Source organism: Abramis brama (assembly GCF_963993115.1).
Source record: "Abramis brama genome assembly, chromosome: 6".
Taxonomy (NCBI): Eukaryota; Metazoa; Chordata; class Actinopteri; order Cypriniformes; family Leuciscidae; genus Abramis; species Abramis brama.
Window position 1 is genome coordinate 34,820,878 of NC_139968.1, and position 12,009 is coordinate 34,832,886.

At 35.0% G+C, this 12,009-nt stretch overlaps 2 long non-coding RNA genes across 2 annotated transcripts; one reads left to right on the top strand and one right to left on the bottom strand.

The window, feature by feature from the left end:
* The first annotated feature begins 2,996 nt into the window (after positions 1-2,996).
* On the top strand, positions 2,997-9,638 carry LOC311084837. Its single transcript, XR_014606635.1, has 2 exons — positions 2,997-3,571; positions 8,610-9,638. It is a non-coding gene; the product is annotated as an uncharacterized lncRNA (long non-coding RNA).
* LOC311084827 lies at positions 3,828-7,207 on the bottom strand. The gene is made up of 3 exons (XR_014606625.1): positions 6,001-7,207; positions 4,761-5,741; positions 3,828-4,606 (listed from the first exon to the last, which is right to left on the bottom strand). It is a non-coding gene; the product is annotated as an uncharacterized lncRNA (long non-coding RNA).
* Positions 9,639-12,009: the final 2,371 nt, after the last annotated feature.

Below are 12,009 nucleotides of genomic sequence, written 5' to 3' on the forward strand. Positions count from 1 at the left end.
TCTCAAACTATAAAATATTTCAGTGTATAAATATTTAAAAGAATATTCTGGGTTAATTTTAAGTTAAACTCAATCTTATGCAATTTTGACAATGTTGTTTGTCACAAAAATAATTTTCCATTTGTCCACCAGAAAAGCAAAAATCTATGTTACAGTGAAGCGCTGAATGGTGTGGAAGCTTGTTTTTTTTTTTTTTTTTTGCCACAAAAAAAAAAAAGTAAAAAAAAAAAAGTAAAAGACTAAAAGTAAAAGTACTTTTTTCTCGCAATTACGAGTTTATATCTCTCAATTCTGAGAAAAAAAATTCTGAATTGTGCAATTAAACGGAAATTACCATTAAGTTAAGTGGCGGAAACAAGTTTTCACTGAATGGGGCCGATCTGTAAATGGTAAAATACTCACTGTTTCAATAGTACAGCCACATGATGTGAACAATGTGTGTGTGTTAACATGGTTTTAGTGTGAAAAATCACTATCACTATCACTATCAAAAAATCGCTAACCTTTTGCCACGACAATACACCATAAACCGTAGTGCTTCTGAAGTTTCATTTATATCCTCCAAATATTGGCCTAATTCGTATAAGTGCCTCAACTTAACCTCCAAATGAGAGATGAGTCAAATTTTTTCTTTGTGGTAATCGACATAATGCTACAAATGCTGTGGGTTGAGTTTTACTTGTAAATGTGTAAAGGACGAGACAAATATTCTCAACTCACCACAGACAGAAACACTGAATATTCTTGATATCAGTGTCACTCCCCTTATCAGTAGTTGATAAACTCCAGTATGTTCAGTTCTGGTGTTTGTGATGGTCAGAGATCCAGTTTGATCGTCCAGCTTCAGTCTGTCTCTGAATCTCCCATCAGGAACATCATCAGATGTGGAGGAGATTTGGGTCTCAATGCTGATTTTAGCTATCAGAGACTTTTCAGCTCCATATTTCCACAGTATATCTTCATCTTCATGTATTTCAGTAACATCAGTGTTTAGCGTGACAGAATCTCCCTCCATCACTGACACTGACTGTATCTCATTTGTTTCGGCCCCAAACACTCCTGATGAACATGAACAGAAAAAGAACAGATTAAAGCTTTTGTCAGTTTACAACGCTTGAAATCAGTTCGTAACCTTTAACAGCAACAAAGACACAAAACAATATGAAAAGTCACAAATATGAACAGACAAATTTGAGGGAATCAATAATGTGATCTTTACAATGATTTGCTGTAGAGCAAAATAAAAATTATATGATAAATTATTTACAGCTTGAAAGTTTAATTTCAATACATTCAGTATTCAATACATTTGTTATTATTGAATTCCCATTACGTTTGTACTTGTCTATGATTACTGCAGAAGAATAAAAAAAGATTTAAATTATATTTTTAAAAAGTGCTAGGGAGGATTTGCATTTGTAATCATTGAAATCAAGATTTCTAAACCAACAAGAGAGATTTGATCGCAGTGGATGAAAATAATCTAATTTGAACCGTCGCAGGAGTTTATTACTCTGAGATGTGAATAAACAACACAAATATGTTTTTAACTTACCGATCAGACGGCAGAAGCACAAACAGAACAAAACAAACATGTGAAACATTTGCAGCTGTTCAGTGAAACGCCTGATCTAATAAGACTATCAATGAACGCACAACAGATCTCAAACACAAGCTTGTGAATCCTCCCCTGACAGAGTCTGACCCTCCTAATGCACACACACACACACACACACACACACACACACACACACACACACACACACACAGTACAGTGCCTGATACTTTTTGCCCGAACCCAGAGTACTGTCCTGCCAGGTACAGCTTTGAACTTTAATCTACAGAAACTTGATGAGAAACTGCATTTGACACAGAGACAGAAAAATAATAGAAACACAATGATGATATTTAACACTGCCATTCACAAGTTTAGTCTGTAAAAGTTATTTATTTTATATTGGTATTTTGAAATTTGATATATATATAGTAAGAACCGAAAGCAGCCTAGTATTATTGATCTAGACGTGAGGTCTTATTTTGAACACTAGATGGCGCTCTATACAGAGGCTGTTAGATTAAACTAACCCATTATGTATGGGAAAACGCCTATTTCTACATTTAAAACTATTTATTTATAATATTATAGCAGATGATCTATATATGTATATAATTTTTGAATAGGGTGTGATATATGAAGCTTTTGCTCCTCTTGCTGGAAATAATTACTAAAACTACAGTAGCACTGCGTATCAAAGCATGAGTAGAATATGTGTATTCCCTTGAATATCAATAGCCTTAATATTTCATATTTCACAGTAATATCACAGTTCGAATATCACAGTATTTTGTGCACATGGTCTGAATTAAGAGTCAAACATGAAAATGCTCCAGTGGGACAGAACATTTACAATAAGTTCTTGTGTTACAAACAATGCAAAGTCTCCTGAAGTTTTAGGAGATCATTTCATCAATCAATCTTTGAATATCTCACTTCAAACCCGTCAGAATGATCCGGCTGTTTGTCCGCTGGGATTTTCTCATTATTCTCAAAGGAAAACTAGAGGGAAAGACTCAATCCTGCTGAAAATGAATCATCTTCTCATGCTGATAGACACATACTCCACAATACTCTCCTCTTCAGCTCTCTGTAAACGGCATCACACAACATAAGATATTTTAAATAATAATAAAAAAATAGTAATTAGGCTATATCTGTGTTTTTGAAATATATATATATATATATATATATATATATATATATATATATATATATATATATATATATATCAGTGGCGATTTCTTTAAGACTGCAAGGGAAGCTCGGCTTCCCCTATAATGTCAAACAATGAATGGTCAAATATGTACTATTGTATTAACATTTTATTGACTAAAAATGCGTTAGAAAACGTTCATCTCAAAGACGAGTTCGTTCAGAATCAGTTACATACAGCAGGTCGGCTGACTCGATTTCCTTCTCATACACTATGGAGCTATTCTTGTGCCAATAAAAATGAACGTAGCTTTTCAAGAAACTAATGAAAATATAAATTGGAACTAAATAAATTATCTCTAAAACTGAAAAAGAATAAATCGCAGGCAAATTTTTTGACTTTGTTTTTAATACACTGCATGTTTTGCTAACTATTTCTCATATTTCAATCGCTGATCTGAACTTACAAATGCGCTTCCAGAGTTTTCACTTACGCTTCTGAAGTTTTCGTTTACACTCCCAGAGTTTTCGTTCGCCGTTCTGACACATTTCTCTCGTGGGGGCGGGGCTAGTAGCAGTGTGTTCTCATTGGTTACTGAGCTTTTGATTGATAGCTTCGTGACCTGGAAGTGAAGACGTCAGTGGTGTGTTTATGTGTGGATGTGAGCGTCTGTAATCGCAGCTTTCTATTTCATTTTAGTGATATTAAGTTTATATCTGTATTTATTTGCTGCTACACTATATTGTTGAGATGATCTCTTATAGAAGGAATAGTACAGACGAATGATATTTATCATTAACGTTAGTCATCGTCGCTATATCAGGAGGATACTGCTACTGGATAACGTTAGCCTACTCGTGGTAAGTCTGATTTTTGTTTTTTTTAATACTATACTAATACTATTTATAATACAGTACTGGCTTTTTTCAGGTGGAGAGGCATTTTAGAGCTCAGTAAGAGCCCATAACTTTATACAGCTGAGCTGTGTTGTCTTGATTTAACTGTGTTAGCCCAATCATTACATGACTTCCCTGCTGAAAAATCCAGCTAAAACCAGCCTAAGCTGGTCAGGCTGGTTTTGGCTGGTCTCCCAGCCTGGTCATAGCTGGTTTATCAGGCTGGTTTTAGAGGGGTTTTGAACACTTTTTTAGCTGGTCAGGCTGGTCTAAGCTGGTTAGCCTGGCTGGTCTTAGCTGGTCAGGCTGGTCTTAGCTGGTCAGCCTGGCTGGTCATTGTTGGGCTTAGCTGGTTTTAGCTGGTCAGGCTGGTCTTAGCTGGTCATTGTTGGGCTTAGCTGGTTTTAGCTGGTCTTAGCTGGTTTTAGCTGGTCATTGTTGGGCTTAGCTGGTTTTAGCTGGTCAGGCTGGTCTTAGCTGGTCAGGCTGGTCTTAGCTGGTTTTAGCTGGTCTTAGCTGGTCAGGCTGGTCTTAGCTGGTTTTAGCTGGTCAGGCTGGTCTTAGCTGGTTTTAGCTGGTCAGGCTGTTTTTAGCTGGTCAGACTGGCTGACTCTATGTCTTCTCTATTTTTCCTGCCACTGTGTGTTGTGACAAATAATGTAAACAATTCCAAGTATACTTAAAATAATCTTCAGGAGCACAGGCAACAATTCAAACAAATTCCTTTTATTTGATATTGCAGCCCCTTAAAACAACCCATTGATATGCTAACAGTAATGTACAAAATTATTAATTGAAATGATTAAAATGCTAAAAACTATAATAGTAACTAAAGGAGAACAATAACAGAATTATAGAGATACATTTTACATTACATTTTTCTTTTCTTTTTTTATGACATCTTGTATTTTTTGGGATATGTAATACCCCACTTGCTTCTCCCGCTTCTCTTTCTCCTTTTTTCGGGTTCTTTTTGTTTGAGCCAGTCACTGAAGCAGACTTGAAAGATAAATAATTTAGATTATTAATTTGTCACTTTTCAACTAGTAAAACTTAGAAAGGTAATCAACTAATGTAAAACCGTTTTACTAAATTGGCTATGGCTACATAAAGTATATGAATGAATGAATGAATAAATGAAATAACAGATTACCTCTCAAAACTTGCAGCTTGGATGGTGTCAGGGGAGGCTTTGCAGAGTGTTTATTCACACACTTCTGCTCTTTAAAGTGTTTGTATGTGGATCTTCAAGACAAAACATAAATGAGCTTCAATTGTATGAAAAAAAACACTCTTCAAAATATCTTCTTTTATGTTCTACAGAAAAAATAAACTTATACAGAATATATTCCAGTTGGTAGCTATAAATGTTGTGACGTTACTCCTACTTTGGCTACCACATCAGAGCTGCATTTTTTTTAAAGATCTCAATATTACAAATAAGAAGCTGTATTTTTTTTCCTACAAAGATATCTAGTCATTTCAGTGAGATCTTAACAATTTGTGTGGGACCTTTCAGCACGTGTCAAGCAACTTTAGTCTGGGTAGATGCCATATTTAATTCTAAGTGAATCAAAAATGAGGCTGTGTGGGATATGCATACAGTCAGTTCAAAAGTTTGTACCATCTAAATGTGCTGGATCTTTTTACTTCATCACCACCCATGTTTTCTAAAGTTGATTTTTTTCAATATTTCATCAACATAACAGTACATTTAACCGATTGTAAGTCTGTCTTTTACAGACAGTGTTAGCTGTAGCTTTGATTTCGAATTAAAAGTCAATATGTGATGATCATTAGCTTTAATGCAGAACATCAATAACTATGATTGGGACTGCCATATATACATACATTATAATGAGCAAAATATTGCATTAAAAACGTTGTCAATTCTTTGGGATTAGTTGCTGTGTTTCAGCCATAGACTGTAAAAAAAGATGGACGACGCCCCTTCGCTCTCTTCCATTGATGAGAACTGAAGCCCGATATGGCGCTGACATCTTGGGGCTTGAGTTTGCGCAGTAGCGATCTCAGGACCTTCAGGAATTTCAGTATCAGTAAAAAATGTATACAAATAAATAAATAGCCCTGAGTATGGTGTCTGTCTCACTGGCCAACATAACTCAAAACAGACCTAGAGAAATAAAATAAAATATACCAATGACCATGATATCCTGTTATCATAATAGTTAAATAAATTATTATAACTACGACCATTATAACATTATATTTGTCGCCTATTATTTAGCCTACAGGCTTCTCAAGGACAATCACACTGAAAAAACCTGGGGTTAATGATTTTAAAATGTGAGACTTCTTTCAAAAGCATAAATCTTACAGACCCCAAACTTTTGGACAGTAGTGCATTGTATGTTTGAAGTGGTTTTGCTTACTAATCATATGGTTCATAGCCATGGAGATTTTCTTGGACGGGGGTGCAGCAGGCCTTCAGCATGATGATCTACAGTAGGAACGTTCATGCAATTTCACAGAGCCAACACTGTTACATAGGATTTACAATAGGGTTTATTACAAGAAACCAAGCCAGAGCAGAGGTGAACTGCAGAAAAGAGAAAGAATTATATATTTAGATAATATATTAAGATAATAATTATATATTAATATAAATAGATGCATATGAAATTAATAATTCACCCTTTGTTGTAGAGGGTTTTTTCCTGTTGCTCCTGAAATCACTTTTTTTAAATCACTATTTTTAAGTGACGTCACTGATTAACAGTGCAGTGCATTCTTTTAGGTTAAATAAATTAGCTTACTTCCAATCACCCATTGACAAATTACCAGCAAAACAAAACTATCAAAAACTGTTATCTACACAAAGATGTGGTTAAAACCCCAAACTTTTATCAACAAGAGCTCCAGTCAGACTATAGTTAGCCTTAACGTAAGTTAGGCCTAACTTACCTCTTCTGAAACTGGTTGAGATGCTAACGGACTTTTTCGAAGACACAAAACCATTTCTATAAAGTAAATATTCAACAGGAGCGTGTCAATTACACGTAATAAAGGTGTCAGGGACGTTTGTATGTATTATTTGTGTGAATTTGTTGACTAAACTCACCTGAAAGCAATGAAAACAACAGCGAGAGACGAGTTTTGCTGTGTGTCAGTTGATGACGTTTCCCGTTTCCATCTGCTCTCGCGCGCACAGCGCGCTCGCTCCAGTGTTTGAATGCGAATGTTCGAATGTTCACGCGCACGCACATTAAAACACTTCAAAGTCACGCAGCATTTAAATAAACATCTAGAATTAAAAAATCATTAATATTAAATCATGAATTTAAAACTCATTGTGTAGTTATATGACCCATTCATGTGCAATATGCCAGGTTTATGGCAGGCGAGTAAAAAAAATTGTGACTGACAGAAGTATTAAAAGTTTTTTATTTTATTTTTGAAAAATTCAATTTACATTTATATAATGATAAGTTGCGTTAGAATACTAATAATTGCGTTATATTACTAAATGGCAAGCAAACAAACAAACAAAAAATCTGGGTTCCAGACGGTCCCAATAATTAACTAGTGATATTATAATCAACTTCGTCTATATTAACTTATTGTGTGTGTGTGTGTGTGTGTGTGAATTATTATTATTATTATTATACATAATTTTATATATATATATATATATATATATATATATATATATATATATATATAATATTGTGAGATGTTCATCAGCTTGGCTAGGCTGGGAGACCAGCTAAAACCAGCTGACCACCAAATTGTCCAGGCTGGGAAACCAGCTTGACCAGCTAGGAAAGGCTGGGAGACCAGCTAAAATAAGCTATAAGCCAGGCTGGGAGACCAGCTTGACCAGCTAAGCCAGGCTGGGAGACCAGCTAAAACCAGCAAAGCCAGGCTGGGAGACCAGCTTGACCAGCTAGGCCAGGCTGGGAGACCAGCTAAAACCAGCTAAGCCAGGCTGGGAGACCAGCTTGACCAGCTAGGCCAGGCTGGGAGACCAGATATAACCAGCTAAGCCAGGCTGGGAGACCAGCTTGACCAGCTAGGCCAGGCTGGGAGACCAGCTAAAACCAGCTAAGCCAGGCTGGGAGACCAGCTAAAACCAGCTACTTCCAGCTTAAACCAGCTAAAACCAGCCAACCAGCTTAGGCTGGTTTTAGCTGGATTTTTCAGCAGGGTTGTTTATCTACATTCGGTTACAGTGTTCGATTAGATCATATTTGCTTCGATTAGATCATATTTCCCCCCAGCCACCCCAAACAACATTGAGCTAGAGTACTGTACAGTAGCCTATCTGTACTGTATCAGTCAATGACTGATGCCATAGGACCAGAGTGCTGTCAATCACTGCCTGATTCAACTTTGGCAATGTAAAGCCTTTTCTACCATGCCAATAAAGCTATTTAAACCTGAATTTCTCAATTGCTGATTAATTTGCGATGCAAAGTTTTTGAAAGAGGAGAGACACGACTTTACCACAGAACACGTCTCTGTTCGTAATATGTAAACACTCAATTATTTTGAAGTATCGCCCTGATTGCAATATTTATTCTGATTACTTTTGTGTGATAAAGATTACTGATAAAGCTATTATATGTATCTAGTATGAGTAACAAATTGCTTTTTCTGTGTCCACATTTGACTAATAATAATGAAAAAAGTGCACTTCAAATGAACATTTCTTTGACAAATGTTAAATCTTTAATAGTCTTTAATAATAAATATATGTCCACTTAATACATGCAAGTAATTATGACTGAAAACATCCAGCAACTAGGGAATGCACAGCCATGGATATATGTTTATAAATAGGGCTATACAGCCATCTACTGGTTACACAACAGTATTACAGATGATAAATGCTGTTTGACTCCGAGGTAAATATTTAGTACTGTAAAATCCCTTAAATATATATATATAATAAATATTTTAAGTCTGCAACTTGTTACTAGGGGAGTTCAAAGCAGTTTGTATTGTTAGATTATAATACATTTCTTCTCTCATTTTCCAGGGAGTGGAGCAACTTTTCCATAAACAAAATTCTGATGCTGACACAGAGGATGGAGTGATAGTACCAGAGATCCACTGTCCCTTTCAGACAATAATCTTACTTTGTTCAGACACATCACCTTTGAATGACTGGGATCTTGATCTTCAGACACCTGATTTATTTTAATATAAACTAGCAAATATTTAAATTTCCTCTAGTCTAGATTAAAACAAACATAGTTTGCAAGTACACAAGAGGTTTCACTTTATTCTTATTAATCTATGATGATCTTGGATTAGCATACCAATAGCATATGAATGTTGAGGGGATAGTTCACCCAAAAATACAATTCTCTCTTATTTTACTCACCCTCATGCTGTCCCAGATGCATTTTACTTTCTTTCTACAGATAAACACGAATTAAGATTGTAAGGACATTTGTTGTAATCCATCTCTGCGAGTCCTAAAGACGCTTTAAAAACCACACACAGTGAGCGTGACGGTAATCCATGCGACCTCAGTGGATGAATCAATGCCTTCTGAAGTCAAACAATAGGCTAGATAAAATAATAATAATCTAAACTGTTTTAACTATTAAAAATCTTACGTACATGGGTTACAATCCACTCGTATTATGGACTCACAGAGATGGATTATTTCCTTAAAACTCTTTGTCTATGTTTATAAGTCATATACATCTGGGATGGCATGAAGGAGAGTAAATGATGAGAGAATGCTCATGTTTTGGAAGGACTATCCTTGCACTGCTTGTGTCCAGTCACTGCTTTGCTATTGTACTGCAACAGGAACTGCTCAAAGAATCATTGCAACATTTAAAATGTATATGAATTTTTAAAATGTATTCTGTATTTGTAATTGTGCATTTTGTATAGTAATGTATATCATGAGAATACTGTGCATTACATGTATATTATGCAGTTAATGTTTTGTGGATTCTGGTCTTTCCTGTCACAACATAATTGCATCCAAGACCTCTTTGACACTTGTGTATATGCTTTAGTGACAATAAAGAATGTACATTTATTTGAATTCATATTTTCAATTACATTAATTTAACTGGTTGTATAAGTCACGATTGAAACGGTTGATGATTGTTCAAATATATTTAAATTAAATGAAAATGTTAATTAAATGAAATAACTAAATATAATTATCAATTAAAAAAAAAAAAATGGCAGTAAGAACATTCTTTGTGTGACATATGTAATGAAATGCCCTTTGAGGTCTGTATCTGACAGCAGGCCACGACTGTAATTTTCATTTTGTTTAAATTCCTCTTATTTAAGTGATCATTAATTTTGATGGTGTAAACGTATATCATGCTAACAATGAGTAGTGTGATGGCCATGGCTGCCAACCTTGATTACCTGGTTGAAGTTTGACTTTCTTGACGGCTGAATATATCACACACGTTTGCTAATATACTCTTTAAATTGTAACAGCTGAACCTAATCAGATGAGCCTAACATGCAAAATAATCATCAGGAAGAAACAAATGTTCTCCGAAAACATTGGACACCACAATATTTTAAGTATTATATACAGACAGTACTTTAATGTGCAATTACACCTGAATAGACTGAATAGATCTCTTGTGCTCCTAAAAACCTTCTGCCAACTAAGTAGTAGCAGCAGGTAAATACAGATAAAATTAAAAAACAAACATAACTTATCACTAAAATGAAATAGAAAGCTGCGATTACAGACGCTCACATCCACACATAAACACACCACTGACGTCTTCACTTCCAGGTCACGAAGCTATCAATCAAAAGCTCAGTAACCAATGAGAACACACTGCTACTAGCCCCGCCCCCACGAGAGAAATGTGTCAGAACGGCGAACGAAAACTCTGGGAGCGTAAACGAAAACTTCAGAAGCGTAAATGAAAACTCTGGAAGCACATTTGTAAGTTCAGATCAGCGATTGAAATATGAGAAATAGTTAGCAAAACATGCAGTGTATTAAAAACGAATTCAAAAAATTTGCCTGCGATTTATTCTTTTTCAGTTTTAGAGATAATTTATTTAGTTTCAATTTATATTTTCATTAGTTTCTTGAAAAGCTACGTTCATTTTTATTGGCACAAGAATAGCTCCATAATACACTCCCGTAGCGTCAGTGCATTTCCCTGTTGAAGCCCAGCTTCCATTGACTTCAATGGGGCTGCTTCGAACAGTTTTTTTTTCAGCGCTTCGAAACTAGACGGTCATTGGATAAATGCTGCGATTATGTCCCGCCCATGGAAGCTCAGCTTCTCTGGGGGTGAACGGGGAGTGGGCTGGCCTGGACTCCGGGCTTCCGCGTGATGATTGGAGGGTCTGTCGAAAGGCTGCGTCTCCTTTTGATTGACAGCGATTTCATACAATAAAAAGTCGCTGATGTTGAAGCTGTCCCATCGCGGATTTTTCAAAGACAAACTGCTGCAATCATTGCTTGTCGAAATTGCTAGCCAATTTTTATAATACATTTCACACAATTATACATTTATACCTTTATTATATTATTACTTATTATATATTTTTATATTATTATTATTAGTAATAATTCAAAAATAATTAGTAAAATAATTAAAAACAAATCTTATTATTAGTAGCATTATTATTATACTTTATTAAATTATTATTTATACCTTTATTATATTATTACATTCATTTTTCACAGAGCATTTTCTTGAAAAGGAACGTAGAATTTACGTATAAATAAATGAATAATTTTTATGATGTAGGCCGAAAATGAGCTTCCCCTCTTTGAAAGACCAGCAGCCGCCACTGATATATATATATATATATATATATATATATATATATATATATATATATATATATATTTAGTATAGTATATTTATTCAGGTCATATTTGCTGTTGAGTGGAAGCAAAAATGAGTCAAGTAATTGTCTCTGTAATTTTAATTCTAGAGGTATGCGTATGCCTACAATACAATACAGTCTGGACACAACTTAAAATACCAGTAGGCTACACATTCAAGGGAAAATGCAAAAATAATAACAGCATCAAGAAACTAAATCTTGTCAGAAAAAGAAGTGCTTAATGATATTTTGTCTGGTAAGAGTTCCTTCTTTAATGGCTAGCCTACTAATTTTTCCATAGTGATCTGTACTTAAGGTTCCTTTTGAATCGTATTTACAAGTAAGATGATGTATCCCGTATCAAATCAATAAGGGACGGGATTTGTCCCGTATTTTTCATTAGGCCCACACAAAGTTGAATAAAAACATAAGGATTTTGCAGTATGGATAATACTAATAGCAAATATAAAAATATCAATTTCACAAGAAGTAGCAGCTAGTAGAGAAGCTCATTGCATGATTGCATTTTAGCGTCTTTGTTTCTATAGCGACGGAGTTTTATACGTCATGCCATGATGTAGGCTACAAAA